The sequence below is a fragment of the Lynx canadensis genome, chromosome D3, assembly GCF_007474595.2.
Source record: "Lynx canadensis isolate LIC74 chromosome D3, mLynCan4.pri.v2, whole genome shotgun sequence".
In the NCBI taxonomy this organism is placed as follows: Eukaryota; Metazoa; Chordata; class Mammalia; order Carnivora; family Felidae; genus Lynx; species Lynx canadensis.
Genome location: NC_044314.2, coordinates 57,757,490 through 57,775,508, shown reverse-complemented (window position 1 = coordinate 57,775,508; position 18,019 = coordinate 57,757,490). Strand labels below are relative to the sequence as shown.

At 44.7% G+C, this 18,019-nt stretch overlaps 1 long non-coding RNA gene across 1 annotated transcript in view; it reads right to left on the bottom strand.

The window, feature by feature from the left end:
* The window catches only part of LOC115498662, a 49,946-nt gene extending 39,544 nt beyond the window's left edge, over positions 1 to 10,402 (bottom strand). The window contains exon 1 of the long non-coding RNA XR_003963901.1: positions 10,158 to 10,402. This is a non-coding gene — a long non-coding RNA (uncharacterized LOC115498662). The remainder of the gene's footprint in view (positions 1 to 10,157) is intronic.
* Positions 10,403 to 18,019: the final 7,617 nt, after the last annotated feature.

The following is an 18,019-nucleotide window of genomic DNA, read 5'->3' as shown; positions in this document are numbered from 1 at the left end:
TATGTCAGAAGGAGGATCATCTGCTTCTGGACTGTGGTTGACCGTGGGTAAATGAAACTGCTTCCTCTGCCCTCTCCATGAAGAAATGAGTGTGATTAAAAAAAAATTCATTAGGCACAGCGAAGGAAACCATCAACAACAACAAATTTCTGCCTACCAAATGGGAGAAGGTATTTGCAAATCATACATCCAATAAAGACTAATATTCAAAATATATAAGGAATTTATACAACTTACTATCAAAAAAATGAACAACCTGATTAAAATTGTGCAGAAGACTTGAACAGACATTTTGTCAAAGAAGACATCCAGATGGCTAACAGACACATGGAAAGCTGCTCAACATCACTCATCATCAGGGAAAAGCAAATCAAAACCACAATGAGACATCACCTTACACCCATCAGAATGGTTAGAAACAAAAAGATAAGAAATACCAAGGGTTGACAAGGATATAGAGAAAGAAGAACACTTGTGCTCTGGTGGTGGGAATATAAGTCAGTGCAGACACTTTGGAAAATAGTGTGGAGGTTCCTCAAAAAATTAAAAATAGAAATGTCATATGATTCAACAATTCCACTTCTGGGTATTTAGCCAAATGAAAATGAAAACACCAGTTTGAAGAGATAGATGTACCTCTATGTTTATTGCAGCATTATTTATAATCGCCAAGACATGGAAGCAATATATATTATATATTACAATACATACATGACATATATTCTATGTATATAAAGGAAAATTACTCAGACATAAAAAAAGAATGAAATCTTTCTATTTGCAACAACATTTATGGGCCTAGAGGGTGTTCCACTAAGTGAAATAAGTCAGACAGAGAAAGACAAATACCATATGATTTCACTTACATATGGAATTAAAAAAAAAAAAAAAAACAAAACAACCAAAACAGAAACAAACTCATAGACCCAGAGAACAAACTGGTGGTTACCAGAAAGGGGGAAAGAGTTGTGGGGCTGGGCAAAATAGGTGAAGGGGCTTGAGAGGTACAAATTTTCAGTTATAAAGTAAGTCATGGGATGAAATTCACAACACAGGGAAAGTAGTTAATAATATTGTAGTAGGGGCGCCTGGGTGGCGCAGTCGGTTAAGCGTCCGACTTCAGCCAGGTCACGATCTCGCGGTCCGTGAGTTCGAGCCCCGCGTCAGGCTCTGGGCTGATGGCTCAGAGCCTGGAGCCTGTTTCCGATTCTGTGTCTCCCTCTCTCTCTGCCCCCTCCCCCATTCATGCTCTGTCTCTCTCTGTCCCAAAAATAAATAAACATTGAAAAAAAAATTTTTTTTTAAATAAAAAAAAAATAATGTAGTAATTTTGTGACAGATGGTGACAGATGGTAACTAGACTTATTGAAGACCATTTTGTAATGTATGAAAATATCTAATCACTATGATGTGCACCTGAAACCTGAAGTATGTTAATTATACTTCAATTTTAGAAATCCATTAGGACGGGGCACCTGGGTGGTTCAGTTGGTAGAACAGCTAACTCTTAATTTCAGCTCGGGTCACGATCCCATGGTTTCTGGGATTGAGCTGTGCGTAGGGTTTTACGCTGATACACGGAGCCTGCTTAGGATTCTCTCTCTCCCTCTTTCTCTGCCCCTCCCCTGTTCATTCTTTCTTTCTCTCTCTCTCTCTTTCAAAATAAATAAATAAACATTAAAAAAATCCATTAGGAAAGTATTAGAAGCAAAAAAGTGTATTCATTCATTCACTCACTTATTCATTTGTTCATATCTGTTCCCTCCGGAGAGGAGAACTGGGTGGTGGCTGGAGATGGAGGGAGACTTACCTTCCAGTGTAGACAGACCCTGTTGTACCTTTTGACTTTTCGACTGTGTGCCTTTAATACCTAGTCAAAAGGTAATTTCCTGAAGAAAATGTGAAAGAAAAAGTACTTCGTAGTTTTTCTTTTTTCCTGAATCACAACACAATGAAACTAAGATAAAGGTATAAGTAAATACATAAAGTACCACAATGAGATGTAATTATTTCTAGGTAAAGGGATTGAAATCTTTTTTTTTTGTCCTTTTTGCTTAGTTGAGATTTACTTCTTTTCTAAAGTGAACGTATTTTGCTTATATTATTAAAATAAAAATAAAATAGAGAAAGCATTACAATGGTAAACACAGAGAACTGTTGTGAACGTTTCCTCTGCACAGGGAGACTTGCTTAATTTTGTGAGGTAGATATTGTTCATAGCAAATAGGAAATTGAAGAAACGAAGTACGTGCCCAAGGTCAGAGTAAGTCCAGTGGACACAGGCAGTCAGGCCCCAGAGTCTGTCCTCTTATCTACTTATCTTATCTAGATAGTATACTATCTCTCAGCAATGTACTATAGTAATTGATAATTGAAAATTATGTAAGAAGAAAAAAAAAACGTAATGTGACTTTACAAAATGATTATAGGGGGCTTGTAAAATAGACAAGACCAATATATATATTTTTTGTAAGAGGAGAGAAAACCCAAAGTGTACTGCGCTCAAAGAGAGGGGAAATTTTTCTTTTACTGATTGCACTAATTGTGTATAAGTGACACACGATCATTATAAACAACTCAAATAATGTGGGAAAAGTATGAAGGTGAAATGTAAAATGCTATCTTAAGTCCTAAAAGTACTGCTGAATGCCATTCAGTGAACATTGTTGTAGACACCTGTCCATGCATGTGCTCAGAATGGTGGGCAGTTGGAAAAATGTTTTTAATACAAATAGTACTCTTAATTTTGTTAGGATGTCGCTGGAAGGGGACGGCCCTCTCGCCAGCGCGCAGGAAGAAACATCGCCAGCGTGCGGGAAGAAACTGAAGGGCAACCAATCACTGAGCGCCAGCACAATCCAAGGGAAAGCCCCGAGCGGCTCTCCAGAACGAACTGAAGGTCAACCAATTACCGAGCGACAGCACAACGTGGCACGAGAGAAAGACCCACCCCGAGCCTAAACCCGGAACTGCTACAGCTTAAAAACCCTACCCCACCATACCCGGGCACGATTTCTCTGACTCCCTCCTTGAGTCACGGAACCTCGCCCGTTACCTTAGTTCCCAATAAAGCCTTAAACTGCAAAAATTCTTTTTGACTCTAACTCCTGTCTTTACCCCGCACAACGCCTGACACTAACATTTGGTGCCGAAACCCGGGAGGAGGTGGTAGCTCGCCTCCCTTGGCTGAACTCCCCCCTCCTCACCAAGCCAGATGCCAACCACCCTACTCTCAAGAGCCTACAGGAGCCGGTAAGTACGACAGACCCCTCCTTCCCCTTCCGGCTACGGCTGACACCCACGAGAGACGTCTCGCAAGTCAGTCTCCTCTCCTCCGCACGCCGCAAGGCCCGCACGCCAGCAAGGCCCCTTATCGCAAGGCGAGGGATGCCTCTCCTTGCCACGCCAATGAGGAGTAACGCTCCAATGTCTGTTAAAAAACTTCCGGCTCCTAGGCTTACAAGGCGAACTTCGTCGTAACCGACTCGTCCGCCTTTGCACTGTAGTCTGGCCTCGGTACAAATTAGATAATGATTCTCAATGGCCACCTGAGGGGTCTTTACAATACCAAATCTTAACCGATCTGGACAATTTCTGCCATCGGCTGGGAAAATGGGGAGAAATACCCTATGTTATGGCCTTTTGGGACCTCAGGTCTCGCCCCCACCTATGTTCCTCCTGCCCCTCTGCATGTGTGCTCCCTGCCCGCCCACAACCTCCCGATGACCCCACCTCACCAACTTCCCCGATCTCCCACCCGTTAGAGGATCTAGCCACGCCACCCACCCGCCCTCGCCCCCCTCCATACCCCAAACTTCCAGCCGTCCCGCCCTCGCTTCCCATATCATCCGGAACTGGTGCTTAGGCCCCTCCCAGCGAACAGACCCCAGCGGCCATCTTACCTCTCCGTGAGGTGGCAGGGCCTGAAGGCCTGGTTCGCGTTCACGTCCCTTTCTCCCTCCAAGACTTGTCTGCCATCGAAAAGCGACTACGGTCATTCTCAGCAGACCCCACCCAATACATTAAGGAATTCCAATCCCTCGCCCAAGCCTACAGTCTCACATGGCATGACATTCATGTGATCCTCACCTCTACCCTCACCCCTGAGGAGAGGGAGCGCATCCAGGCCGCAGCCAGAGAGCATGCAGACCAAACCCACGTGACCGACCCCACTACGCCGGTAGGAGCCGATGCTGTCCCAGCGGCCGATCCCAATTGGAACGACCAGCATGCAGGCAATGGTCACCGGCGCCGGGACCAGATGATCCAATGCCTACTAGCAGACATGAGGGCAACCTCAAACAAATCAGTAAATTTTAACAAACTTTAATAATACAAGACCCCCATGAAAGCCCCGCAGCCTTCCTTAGCCGGCTCACAGAGGCACTTACCCAATATACCAGACTAGACCTTACCACCTCTGCCGGGGCCACGGTATTGGCCACCTATTTTATTTCCCAATCAGCCCCTGATATTCGAAGAAAACTAAAAAGGGCCAAAGACGGCCCTCAAACCCCTATGGCCGACCTGGTAAAGATGGCTTTTAAAGTTTTTAATGGCTGAGAGGAAGCTCAAGAACAACAGCGACAGGCCCGTCTCCAACAAAAGGTACAATTACAAACCCAAGCCTTGGTAGCTGCCTTGAGGCCAGCCGCAGTAAAGCCCTCTGGACCACGGCCCCCTCCGGGGCCTTGTTTTAAATGTGGCCAAGAAGGCCATTGGTCTCGTCAGTGTCCCCATCCCAAAAAGCCTACCAGTCCATGCCCGTTGTGCCAACAAATGGGCCACTGGAAATCCGATTGTCCTAACCCAAGGGACGACAGACTCGCAATGCCTCCCACGTGACGAGGCTTCACCCGGATTGGACTCTGCCTTCCAACTGCTGGAGATGGAGGACGACAGCTGACGAGGCCCAGACTCAGTAACTCCGGTGACCCATGCTGAGCCCAGGGTAAAACTCCAGGTAGCGGGTAAGTCCATCTCCTTTCTGTTGGGCACGGGGGCTACCTATTCCGTCCTGCCGAGCTATTCCGGCCCCACCACGCCATCCTCCGTTTCGGTCATGGGCATAAATGGCACCCCCTCCATTCCCCCATGCACACGGGTACTCACCTGCTGCCTGGATGGCCTCCACTTCTCCCACTCCTTCCTAGTCATCCCCTCCTGCCCCATCCCCCTGTTGGGCCGAGACATCCTCAGTAAATTAGAAGCCTCTACACATTTACCAGCTATTTGCTCCTCTCCCTCCCCCACTCATCTCCTACTGGCTGTTATCACGGACGACACAGACCATAGCCTTAACCCACACCCAGACCTCCCAATAGACCCAATCGTATGGGATACATCCACCCCAACAATCACCACCCATCACCAACCCGTCCTCATTAGACTCAAAAATCCATCACAATTCCCGTCTAGACCCCAATACTCAATCTCCCACACCCACCGACTAGGCCTGAAGCCCATCATCGATCGCCTACTCAAGGAGGGCCTCCTAATCCCATGTCATTCCCCCTGCAACACCCCAATCTTGCCTGTAAAAAAGCCAAATGGCTCATATAGACTAGTTCAAGACCTCTGAATAAGCAATGAAGCTGTAATCCCATCCATCCAGTAGTGCCCAACCCATATACCCTCCTCTCCCAAATCCCCCCATCCACGACCCATTTTACAATGCTTGATCTCAAAGATGCCTTTTTCACCATTCCCTTACATCCTGAATCCCAATTCCTCTTCGCCTTCACATGGCAAGATCCAGTCACTTCTCTGGCCTGCCAACTCACACGGACGGTACTTCCCCAAGGATTTCATGATAGTCCCCATCTCTTTGGGCAGGCCTTGGCCAGGGATCTCCTCAAAGCCCCACTCTCCAGTCACTGTACTCTACTACAGTACGTAGATGACCTTCTATTATGTGGAACCTCTTTCGACCACACCAAACAAGATACAGTCCAAATCCTAAATTTCCTGGCTAACCTGGGGTATCGAGTCTCCCCACACAAAGCCCAAATCTGGACTAATGCAGTCACATTCCTGGGAGTCTCACTCACACCTACTACCAAGGCCCTAACCCAAGATTGCCTCCAAGCCCTCCAGACCCTGTCCCCACCTACCAATGCAGACGAAATCCTCTCCTTCCTGGGTCTAGTAGGCTTCTTCCGACACTGGATCCCTAACTTTGCTATACACGCAGCTCCCCTATACAAAGCAGCCAAAGAAACCCCCCAAGGCCCACTCTCCAGCCTGGGATCGGTCGCAAGGGCCTTCCAACGGCTGGTCACATCTCTAGTCACTCAACCGGTCCTTTCCCTCCCTAATGTTTCAAAGCCTTTCCTCTTATATACAGATGAGAGGGCTGGAATTGCAACAGGGCTCCTAACCCAACCGTGTGGCCCTAAGTTACAAGCTGTCGTCTACCTTTCTAAACAACTGGACCCTACCATCAGGGGGTGGTAACCCTGCCTCAGAGCACTTGAAGCAGCAGCCACTCTAACCCAAGACACACTCAAACTCACCCTACACTGCCCCCTAATGGTACTTTCATTGCACCGTCTATCTGATCTCCTTACACATAAGGCCCTGGCACACCTCTCCCCATCACGCGTACAATTGTTCCATCTGCTCTTTATTGAAAATCCTGAAATATCTCTCCAACTCTCCCCCAGACTCAATCCTGCCACGCTACTTCCACAAATCAACCCCAAAGACACTTCACAGCCACCCTTCCACTCCTGCACTGAACTTATAGATATTCTCTCCTTTCCCTCACTTCCCCTGATCTCACTCTATTTGTAGACGGCAGCTCACTAGTTGACTGCAAGGGCCACCGACGAGCAGCATACGCTGTAGTTACATTAAACCAAACTCTAGAGACCCAGACACTACCCACAGGAACCACATCCCAGAAGGCTGAACTCACAGCCCTCATTAGGGCTCCCCAATTGTCCAGAAACAAAAGGGTCGCAATATACACAGACTCAAAATATGCTTTCCTTATTGCACACACACACTCCCACTTATGGGAAGAAAGAGGATTCCTCACAACTAAGGGTACCCCCATCATCAACGGGCCACTCATGGCGAAACTCCTTGAGGCCCTCAAACTCTCACAGGAAGTGGCCATTGTCCACTGCAAGGGCCATCAACCCCTAACCACAGAGATAGCTATAGGAATTCACAAGGCAGACAACACTGCCAGACAAACAGCTCTCTCTCTTGACCCAGTTCCTATGGGCATCCTCACCGAAGATACAACTCCCGATTATACCCCAGATGAACAAAAACAATACATGGCCCATTCCGATGCCCACACCAACGCAGGCTGGATAATGCTGGACCTCCGACTGGCCCTCCCAAATAGTCTAGTCCCTTCCCTACTAACAAAAATCCACAAAACCCTACACATTGGGCTGGAGGCCACCTTCCGCTTCCTTGAGCCCATTATGTACCACCCCCACCTACGACAGCTGATGGCCAAAACACACGAACAATGCACCACATGCGTCGCAGTCAGTCCCCAAGGGAGAATGAGGTGCCCAGGCCCCACTCATCAGATGCGGGGCCATCTCCCGGGCGAAGACTGGCAACTAGATTTCACTCACATGGCAAAACACAAAAAATTACGGTATCTCCTTACTATAATTGACACCTTTACAGGGTGGATAGAAGCCTTCCCCACCTCATCCGAAGGGGCCTCCACAGTGGCTGAGATCCTACTCAAGGACATCATTCCCTGCTTTGGTCTACCGAGAAGGATACAGTCTGACAACGGGCCCGCTTTCATCTCAGCAGTCACCCAACAGGTCTCCAAAGCTTTGGGTATCACTTGGAAACTCCACTTACCACACCACCCCCAGTCCTCGGGTAAGGTTGAAAGGGCCAATGGCCTCATAAAAGACCATCTCACTAAACTCCCCATAGAGACTCGGCTTTCTTGGCCTCAACTCCTACCTATAGCACTCACCCGACTCCGAGCCGCTCCCCGAGGACCCACAGGCCTCAGCCCATTTGAACTCCTATACGGGCGACCCTTCCTGTTACCCCAACCCCTACCAAAAGATCCTCCTCCTTTGGCTGCCCATCTCCCTTACCTCAGCCTGCTCCGACACCTGATTCGCCAGTACGCTGACCTCACTCTACCAGCTCCCATCGGTCTCTCCTCTCCCTCACTACCTGTAAACCCAGGAGACTCAGTGCTCCTTCGAGTAAGACAAAAACCAACCCTTGCCCACCTGGTGGGAGGGTCCCTACACAGTCATACTCACAACCCCCACGGCTGCTAAATTATTGGGCCACACCCCGTGGGTTCACACCTCCGACCTCAAACAGGCCCCCCCTTTACCCCCTATACCAGAAGAGTCGTGGACCTCCCAACCAACCGGCCCCCTCACCCTCTAACCCAACAGGCCCCTTCATGATGGACCCTTCCCCTCGGTTTTCCACCTTCACACTCACAATATTACACGAGCTACAACTCTCCCACTCATCCGACCCCATCACCCTCCCCTTATTTCTCTCCTGGGTCTCCAACTGTTGGCTTCAGGGAACTCTCCAATTTCTCCCCCGTAGAAATCTCCTTTACCTTTTTACTAACCATACTTATATATCATGATGATACTTCCCTTGTTACTCCTTGTTAATATCATCCCCCTTATGCCCTCACAACCCTCCTATAGGTGGGTTTTTTTACATATCCGAAACTTTTTTATTTTTTTATTTTTTTTTTTTTATCCGAAACTTTTAATGGACACACCTCTATCATATCCTCTACCCCTTGCCCCATTATTGGGTGCCTAAATCAAGTCACCTTTAAATTCTCCTCTTTCAACACCCTCCAAGCCTCTACGTGGATTACTCCCACCATTTGCTTTTTATATGACCGAACCAACAAAATATGCTCCCAAACCTCCCCCAACCAATATGGAGGATGCCCCTTTAACTATTGTAACATACACTGGCTCAACCTATACTGCTTCACAGGACCAAGGACAGTCCGCTTCTGCTTAAAAAATGGCAACTTTACCCTTACTGTCCCTGATCCATGGGATACCCGCTGGCAAACCAGAATAAAGGGCAAACTGTATCAGAACGGCCATTTCTCTAACCCCATCTCCTCTTTAACCATCTATCGAACCTATGAGCCCTCTATGTCTCCTTCCCTCTCCAACCTTAAAGATCTTACCCAAGTAATCACGGACCAAGAAGACCAGCTCAACACACAACTACAGACACCCCCTGCACAACATCCCTTCTCATGGCTTACATTAATCAGACAAGGAGCGATCCTGCTTAACCACTCAGGCTTAACCAACCTGTCACACTGCTTTCTTTGTGCATCCCTTCAGCGGGATCCAGTAATAGCTGTCCCATTACCCATTACCCCCTTTCCCAACACCACTAACTCCATCAACCACCCCAGAAGTCAAATCTCTCTACAGATTCCCATCCTCACTGAGACCCCTCAAAGCAGCACGTCTCACCCAATATGCTACTCCTCTCATGCCTCCCCAACTTGCCCCTCCCCCCTGCCTATGCCTAGCCACCACCCTCCCCCAGGGGGATTCTATTGGTGTAATGGCACAGCTTATAAACAAACGCCCAAAAATGCTTTTATCTGTCTCCCAGTCACCATTATCCCCCAACTCACCCTATACGGACAGGAAGAACTCCATCAACTCCTCGAATTCCGTCTCCAAAAACGAGCCGTTTTCCTCCCACTAATGGTCGGACTATCCCTAGCCACATCCCTATTGGCTGCCGGGGTTGGGACCGGCTCCCTTGCACACTCCATTACCTCCTCCAGGGACCTGTCAGACAGGCTCCAAATCGCAATAGAAGCCTCAGCAACCTCCCTATCCACCTTACAAAGGAAGATCAACTCCCTATCACAGGTCACTCTACAAAACCGACGAGCCCTAGATCTCCTAACAGCAGAAAAAGGGGGAACATGCCTGTTCCTGAGGGAAGAATGTTGCTACTACCTCAATGAATCAGGCTTAGTTGAAACCAATATAGAACACCTAAAGGAAATCCAAAAAACTCTATCCACCCGCCCAGGACCCTCAGACCCCCTAACCTCCTGGTGGCAATCACCCCTCTTAACTTGGCTCCTCCCCATAGTCACCCCACTAGTTGCTATCTGTATAATATGTTCTTACCTTGTTTTCTCCGTTTCGTACGGAAACGAATTCATGAAGTTTCCCAGGTCGCATTTCATCAGATGGTGGTCTGGCCCCATTCCTGCATCCCAACCTCAGACCCCACATACTATGGCCTTGCCCTTACACCGCAGGAAGCAGCCAGATCAGATCCATTGCCCATTATCACCAATAAGAGGTTGGAATGTTAGGATGTCCCTGGAAGGGGGCGGCCCTCTCGCCAGCGCGCCCGAACAAACTGAAGGTCAACCAATCACCGAGTGCCAGCACAATCCAAGGGAAAGCCCCCAGTGGCTCTCCAGAACGAACTGAAGGTCAACCAATTACCGAGTGACAGCACAACATGGCACGAGAGAAAGACCCACCCCGAGCCTAAACCCGGAACTGCTACAGCTTAAAAACCCTATCCCACCATACCCGGGCGCGATTTTCCTGACTCCCTCCTTGAGTCACGGAACCTCGCCCGTTACCTTAGTTCCCAATAAAGCCTTAAACTGCAAAAATTCTTTTTGACTCTAACTCCTATCTTCACCCCGCACAACGCCTGACACTAACAAATTTTACCTGAATATAATAGAACAAAGGAACTGCAGTGAACCCGCAAAGAATTGTTAGCTTTTCTATAAATATGTCCTTGTCTCAACATACATTGTTTTAGAAAATTTTTCTCTGGAATTCAGAAAAGTAATGATGCTAACCATTCAGCATCATTATGCTATTAAAAAACCATGTTTCAGATTTAGGACTTTCCCCTACTATGTATCAGGCTGAGGATTAGCATTGTCCCATGTCCTCCCATGTCTGCTCCACATCTGCCAATTTCATTCCAGCAGGTGTTTTAGTAATTCTTCAGTCAAAAAAAAAAAAAAAGAAAATGATTTATGATACTGTTTCCTTCTCTCTAGATCTGGAGACATTTGTGAGACTTTTCAGGGATTTGCTGACTTTTCAGTGTGGTTTCGGGTGTATTGGGCAGGATTGCAAGCCTGGTTCCACCTCTCTTCCTTACTCTTCTGGCCAATAGATTTTAAAAGTTTTGCATTAGTGTGTGATTATGCATGCACGTATGCGTGCGTATATGATTATATGTATGAGTATATATGCATATATAAAGTATGTATGCATATATGATTATATGCATAGTGTGATTATGTGTGCATATATGCATACTCATGGTTTACTTACGTGTGTGTGTGGGTGGGTGGGTGTTTAGTAAGTGGCTACCATTGAACTATTTTCCCATTGATTCCATTTAAAGTTGCCAATTGAGGGGCACCTGGGTGGCTCAGTCGGTTAAGCGACCGACTTCAGCTCAGGTCACGATCTCTCGGTCCGTGAGTTCAAGCCCCTTGTCGGGCTCTGTACTAAAGCTCAGAGCCTGGAGCCTGTTTCAGATTCTGTGTCTCCCTCTCTCTCTGACCCTCCCCCATTCGTGCTCTGTCTCTCTCAGTCTCAAAAATAAATAAAACGTTTAAATAAATAAATAAATAAATAAATAAAAATAAAATTGCCAATTGATGTTCATTTTATCACAAATGTACAGGTCTTTGCCTTCTTTTTTAATGTTTGTATATTTAATTGCTTTAAATTTTTTTTATTATGCTGGCTAGAGCCTCCAGAACCCCCAGAATATGCTTAAGTAACTATTGTTTTCCAGTCTTTAAAGAAATCTTTTAGTAGTAATGTAAAACATCTGAAGGTTGCAGTGAAAAATTAAGGTTCCCTTAACATCCTCCCATCCTAGAGGTAGCTGTTATCTTCACGGGTCTTTCTTACATATATACATGCACAGATAAACATGCTTCTAGTTACTTTTTACAAAAATGAAAACTCACAAGATATAGTTCTATGATTTGCTTTTCTTATCCAATATTCCATGGAGATCTATATCCCTCTACAAAAATCATCATTCTTTTTAAAAACTACACAGTATTTTGCATATAGATGTTCTATAAATTACCTGTTTCTATATAGATGGGCATTTCAGTTGTGCTTAATACCTAGCTGCTAAAGGCAATGATGCAATGTGCACCTGTATACAAGAACCTTTGTGTATACCCATCAATATTTGTGTAGGGGAGTGTCCTAGAAATGGAAATTTTGTGTTACAAAATATACATTTGAAGTTCATACACACACATAATTTTGCTATTGCCAAATAGTCCTTGAAACTGGTTGTATCAGTTTACGACTTCTCTGATTTTGCATAAGTAGGCCTGTTTCTTCATCGCTTACCAATACTTCCATATTTTAACCACTGAATAAATAAAAATTAACCAAGTGCTATTAGACATTAACCCTCTCAAGGGGGGAAAAAAAAAGAGTTGCTCACAGGTAGTTAAATTGACTTACTCATGATTTACCTGAAGGTTCCTACTGACAATCCAATAACGACGTTAACAGTTAATGAAATCATCAGTGACAAGTTACTCAAATAGTTTGGTGAAGGATAAGAGACAAAGCATGGGTAACAAGCCACTACCACCATTCATAGGAGAGTGTGTCAGGGAACATTAGGACTGTCACTCACCACTTAGGTGCTATCACAGCATATGTCTTTCCTTTATAGCTCTCCCACTGGTCTGATATTTTGTTTGTGTGTATGATTCCTGGATTTGTAAGTCTTTGAATGTAAATGTCTGTGTCTTCCACTGCAGCATAAGCTCCATGAGAACAGAGACATTCTCATCTTGCTCACTATTTTCCCCCAGCATCCTTCCCAGTGGCTGTCACAGGGAAGATGGATGAAAGAGTTTGGACTTTATTCTGTGTATCAATTAGAACCTTTTATTGTTATTATCATCCCCGTAACAGAGTTAGGCATCACATAGTTTGAGAAAAGGTTAAAGCCTGAACACACGAAGAGCCTTGGGTGTTAAACGTCTTGGACAGAATTGTGATTCCTTTGCCCAGGGTGTTCATCAGCATTGGATAACGAGCTCTCCAAGTTGATTGCCTTCTATTCAAAATCACACACTTTGCTATGTTATGACCCTTTGCCATAATGAGCTATTCTTAGGAGTTACTATGACCGAAAAAACCTATTGCCCTTCACCACTATTCACCTCCCGCCATACTTGTGAATATAGACTTCTAATCTAACAGCCAGTCAAGGAAATAGAGGGTAATGGTCTCCTTGGGTCTGCCTGGAGAAGGCTTCCTCCTTCCCTCTGGCATTCAGCTGTTGGTAAATGACAAAATCTTACTGTATACTTTGAGTCTGTATTTGTTTCTTTATTTCCCTCAGACATAGGTAATAGAAAGTCCAACTCATATGGGCTAAAACAATGAAAATTAATTCTTATAACTGACTTAAATGTTGGCTTGATCCTAGTAACTCAAACGTGTCATCATAGATCTGGTTCCTTCCTACCTCTCTTCGGTCTTTCTCAGCTTTATCTTAAGATTGACTCCCTTTATGGATTCAAGGTGACTTCCAGATGCTTTCTTCCTAAAACAGAAAGAGAGAGCTAGAAGTAGAATTAGTACTATCAAAACAACATGGTTTCTCCCCAATGGGAAGGAGTTGGAATGAATATCCTATAAGTCGATAACAGCTTGCCTAATATTGCATTCGGTGAGCACCTACCTTTGGTCAGGGAAGTATTACTACCCCCATCTTACAAATGAGGAAATTGGAATATGTCTGAAGTTGTACAACTAAGATTGGAAGAGGCATTGGTAGATAAACTGAGGAGTTTCACAATTAAAACAAAACCAATGCATACTGACAGTGACTGAGGTTTTTTAAGGTGGTGTGGTATGTGTAAAGCAATGTTTTGGCTTCCTTGGAAGCACTCCACTAGACAACTAGATCAATCATCCAATTTCTGTATATCACCAATCAAAGGACGTTGATATCCCTGAAAAGTGTTCTTCACTCTCCACATCATCTCCCCACCACTATTCTAAAACAGGTATTCTAAAGCATTTAAAATATTAATTTTTTTCATCATAGTTGCCAACAAGAAGCATAGATACAAATTCAGCTTAGTCAAAAATAGAAAGTAGAGATAACATTCAGAGACTCCATTATTAACTCGACACAGGAAACAAATAAAACTGAAATAATCCCTCAAATTATAAGATAAAATTGTCTTCTTTAACACGACCTCCAGTAATTCTCTGGAGCCTATTGCCTTCTACCTATTCAAGGAGTTTTCTGCTGTAATTGTTTCTTCTTACTCTTGTGCTGTCAAATTTCCTTCTCTAGTAGATCACGCCTATCAGTATAAAAGAATGCTATCATATTTCTCATTAAATTATCCTGTAAACCCCACATTCCCTCCAAGGAATAGTGTCTGGCTTGTGGGGGGTACTGACTATGTATTTGATGATGAATAAATGAATGAATGAATGAATGAATGAATGACTTGATAGTCACCCTTCTTCTTGCATCTGCTAAGTCACTAATATCTATAGATTCTTCATGATGACTTTCATGTCTTGTCTTGCCTTCTATTTTCATTACCATAACCCTAGGAAACCTTCTCCCAACTTCTAGGTGGGAGTCCAGTCCAGTCCTCACATCTGCCCTGACCGTTAATGTCAGTTTAAGCTCCTAAATTTCACTTACCGTTGAAATAGGAAAAGTATCTAGCTTCTCTCTCTCTCTCACTCTCTCTGTTTTCAGCTTAATATTTGAAAAGCCAAATATTCTCTGTTGCCTTTAATATAAGTACAAAATCCTTAGCTCAGTTTTCAGTGGGCTTCACATTATGATATTAAAATATCTTCAAACATTATTTCCAGTTACTCTTCTAACAGAAGCTCTCTTTCCACTCTCTTTGGACTACTGCAGGTCCGTTTTTTTTTTTAATTTTTTTAATGTTTAATTAGTTTTGAGGGAGAGAGAGAGACAGAGTATGAGTGGGGGAGAGGCAGAGAGAGGGAAACACAGAATCTGAAGCAGGCTCCAGGCTCTGAGCTGTCAGCACAGAGCCCAATACGGGGCTCGAGCTCATGAACCATAATATCATGACTTGAGCCGAAGACAGATGCTCAACCTACCGAGCCACTGAGGGGCCCCTGAAGGTCCACGCTTAACTGCAGATCCTTACTCACATTCTTGCTCCAGCCTCTCCAAATTTGGCCTAAATTATAAGGCTTAGCTTAAAGCCCACCTTATTTTATTAATCTTACTCCAGCCCTGCAGCCCAGTGACACCTCTTTTGAACTTGGAGCCCTTACTCACTCACAGTTCACTTAGTCACCTCAAGAATTTTTTCTTCTGTATTATTTAAAATTTATTTATTTTTGAGAGAGAGAGAGAGAGAGAGAGCAAAGGAGGGGCAGAGAGAGAGAGAGAGAGAGAGAGAGAATCCCAAGCAGGCTCCTTACTGTCAGTGAGGAGTCTCATGCAGGGCTCGAACCCACGAACTGTGAGATCATGACCTGAGTCCAAATCAAGAGTTGGATGCTGAACCAACTGGGCCACTCAGGGCCCCCTCTTCTGTATTTTTTAAAATATTGTCGCTTAACTTTCCAATGCCAGTTATCTTTTAAATTTTGTTTTGTTTCTCCCAAGATGGGATAAATTAGGTTATTTGTTAATTAAGCCATTCAATTTGAATATTAGTCAGTATAGACCAGGTTATGCTGCAATAATCAAATATTCCTCATATCTCGGTGTCTTAACAGAACAGGGGTTTCTTTCTCATCCACCGTCCTTACCCAGTGAGGAGCTTGCCCATCATGGTTTCTCAGAGACCCAGGCTGACAGATGCTCTAATGACTCACAGGTGAGCTCCATACAACAGGTCTTAAGTTCCTTAGATCAGATGTGACTTTCATCACTCCTACTCACAGCCTTTTGACCAGAAAAATTGGTTCCGCCTAATTGCAAGGAACTGGAACATTGGAACAGCACATAGATATTGAAGCAAACTATTTATACCGTGAATAATATGACAGATAGTTACATAAATGGGGACTTTACCTAGTATGGGACCTCACAGAAGATAGTTTTAAGACAGTAGCTGTTGCATGCAGCTGAAAGATGTCCTACAATTTATTTGCATATTGAGAATAGGGACCTTATCGCTATGATTTAATTTAAGATGAAACCTCGATTCAGTGCCAAACCATAACAAGCTTATTTTTATGCCTTGGCATTAAGTATCAACCAGTGGTGATTCTTGTGTACACAAAGCCATTATTTTTAAAACTTCTCTGCAAAGTCTTAAAAGATTTTCATCGATCCCAAGATGACTATGGACGTCATTTCCTTATTGAATATGTGTTTGATGTCTGGTTAGAAAGAAATGTCACTTTTTTAGCATCTCTTACTAGCAACCCATTGTGACACTTGGTATGTCACTCCATCTGTACGGAAGGATTTTCAGGTCAGGAGTGCACGTCTCAGTCTCCTCCCCCCCCCCCCCCCCCCCCCCCCCCCCCACTGAAGCGACAAGATCTACCATCAGTTAATGAAATGTTTTCATGAATCATGACTAGAGTGTCTCTCTCAGATGTAACTGAAATAGCACAGCCTATTCGGGTTTGAAAAGATAAAGCTGTGTGTGAACTTATTATGCAATAAACAATAGCTTCATGTTCATTATGTTCAAATCAGGGTTGGTAGACTTGCATTTGGACACATCAAAGAGTAACAGCTGGGTTACTTTTTAAGATGTAGATTTGTGGGAAGTTAGGCAGGCTTTTGGTAGGCACTGCTAAAGTCCAAATAGCTGTTCTTTTTATGGGGGAGGGGGGATTTAAATGTAATTTTTATTAATCAAGAAAAAGTGTTTTAATCTGAAAAGTTTGACACTCTCCCAATCTTTATCCATCCATGGTACCTTCTTCTCAGTCAGGCTACATCTTTTACAGCAAATAGCTGTCCCTAATTAGGATTCAAATAATATTCCTGTTGCCTTTTAAAGCCAGAATTGCTAATGGAAACTTTGAAAATACTTTTTCTTGTTCTGTGAAATAAGATTTTAGAAAGAATCTCTGTAATTTGTATGTGTGGCAGATACCTGGAGTGTCTAGAACTCTTTCTTCCTTCTTACCTCCTCCTTCTTCCTCTTCTTCTCTTCTTTCCCTTCTTTTTGCTTTTTTTTTTTCTTCTTTTTTACCTTGGGCACAGATTGGTGATGCAAACCCTCATTAAGCATTAATGTTCAGGGACATCATTATCATTGGCCCTCAAATGGCTTTTGTCTCATTTGTTGGTGAGCAGGACTTCCATTGATGTGTGGACTTCCATTGATTCTAACTGTCACACAGTAGACCATGGTGCATATCTGCTGTGAATTGCCTTCCCAGCAACGGGAACCAGGTCACCTCCAACACCCTGCCCCCACAAACAATGCTTCAGCGAAGATCCTCATGCATGTCTCCTAATGGCCATGCATCAGAATTCCCATGGCATTGGTTCTAGAGTAAAAATGTAGGACTTCTCCGTGGCATATTACTCTCTGAAGTTGGTGTCCATCTCTGTATTGCAACCCCCCCTCCCCATCCTTCTGAATGCTGAGGCGGCCATCGTCTTAGCACCACTGGATCTTGTCTCCTGGCCTCGGTTGGTTTGATCAGGAGCCAACATTGACTTCATGATGGGCCAATGAGTTCCATCCCAGGGCATTAAGACTCAGTTAAGGAGGGATTCATCTGAGGGAAGAAGGAATTTCAGTGCAAGTCAGAGCAGCAAGATAAAAGCCCAGCTCTACGGACAGAACACCCTTGTCGAAAATTAGGAAGACGAAGAAATGTGATGAATATGAGGATGCCCTGGGCTCAGTGGATTCCTGGCTTAGAAGCCTGCAGACAGGCCTCCCCCATTTCGAAACCCCCTGTGCCACAGCAGTTGGTACCAGAGCCATGTGGCGAGCAATGATCCAGTTTCAGCAAAACATCAT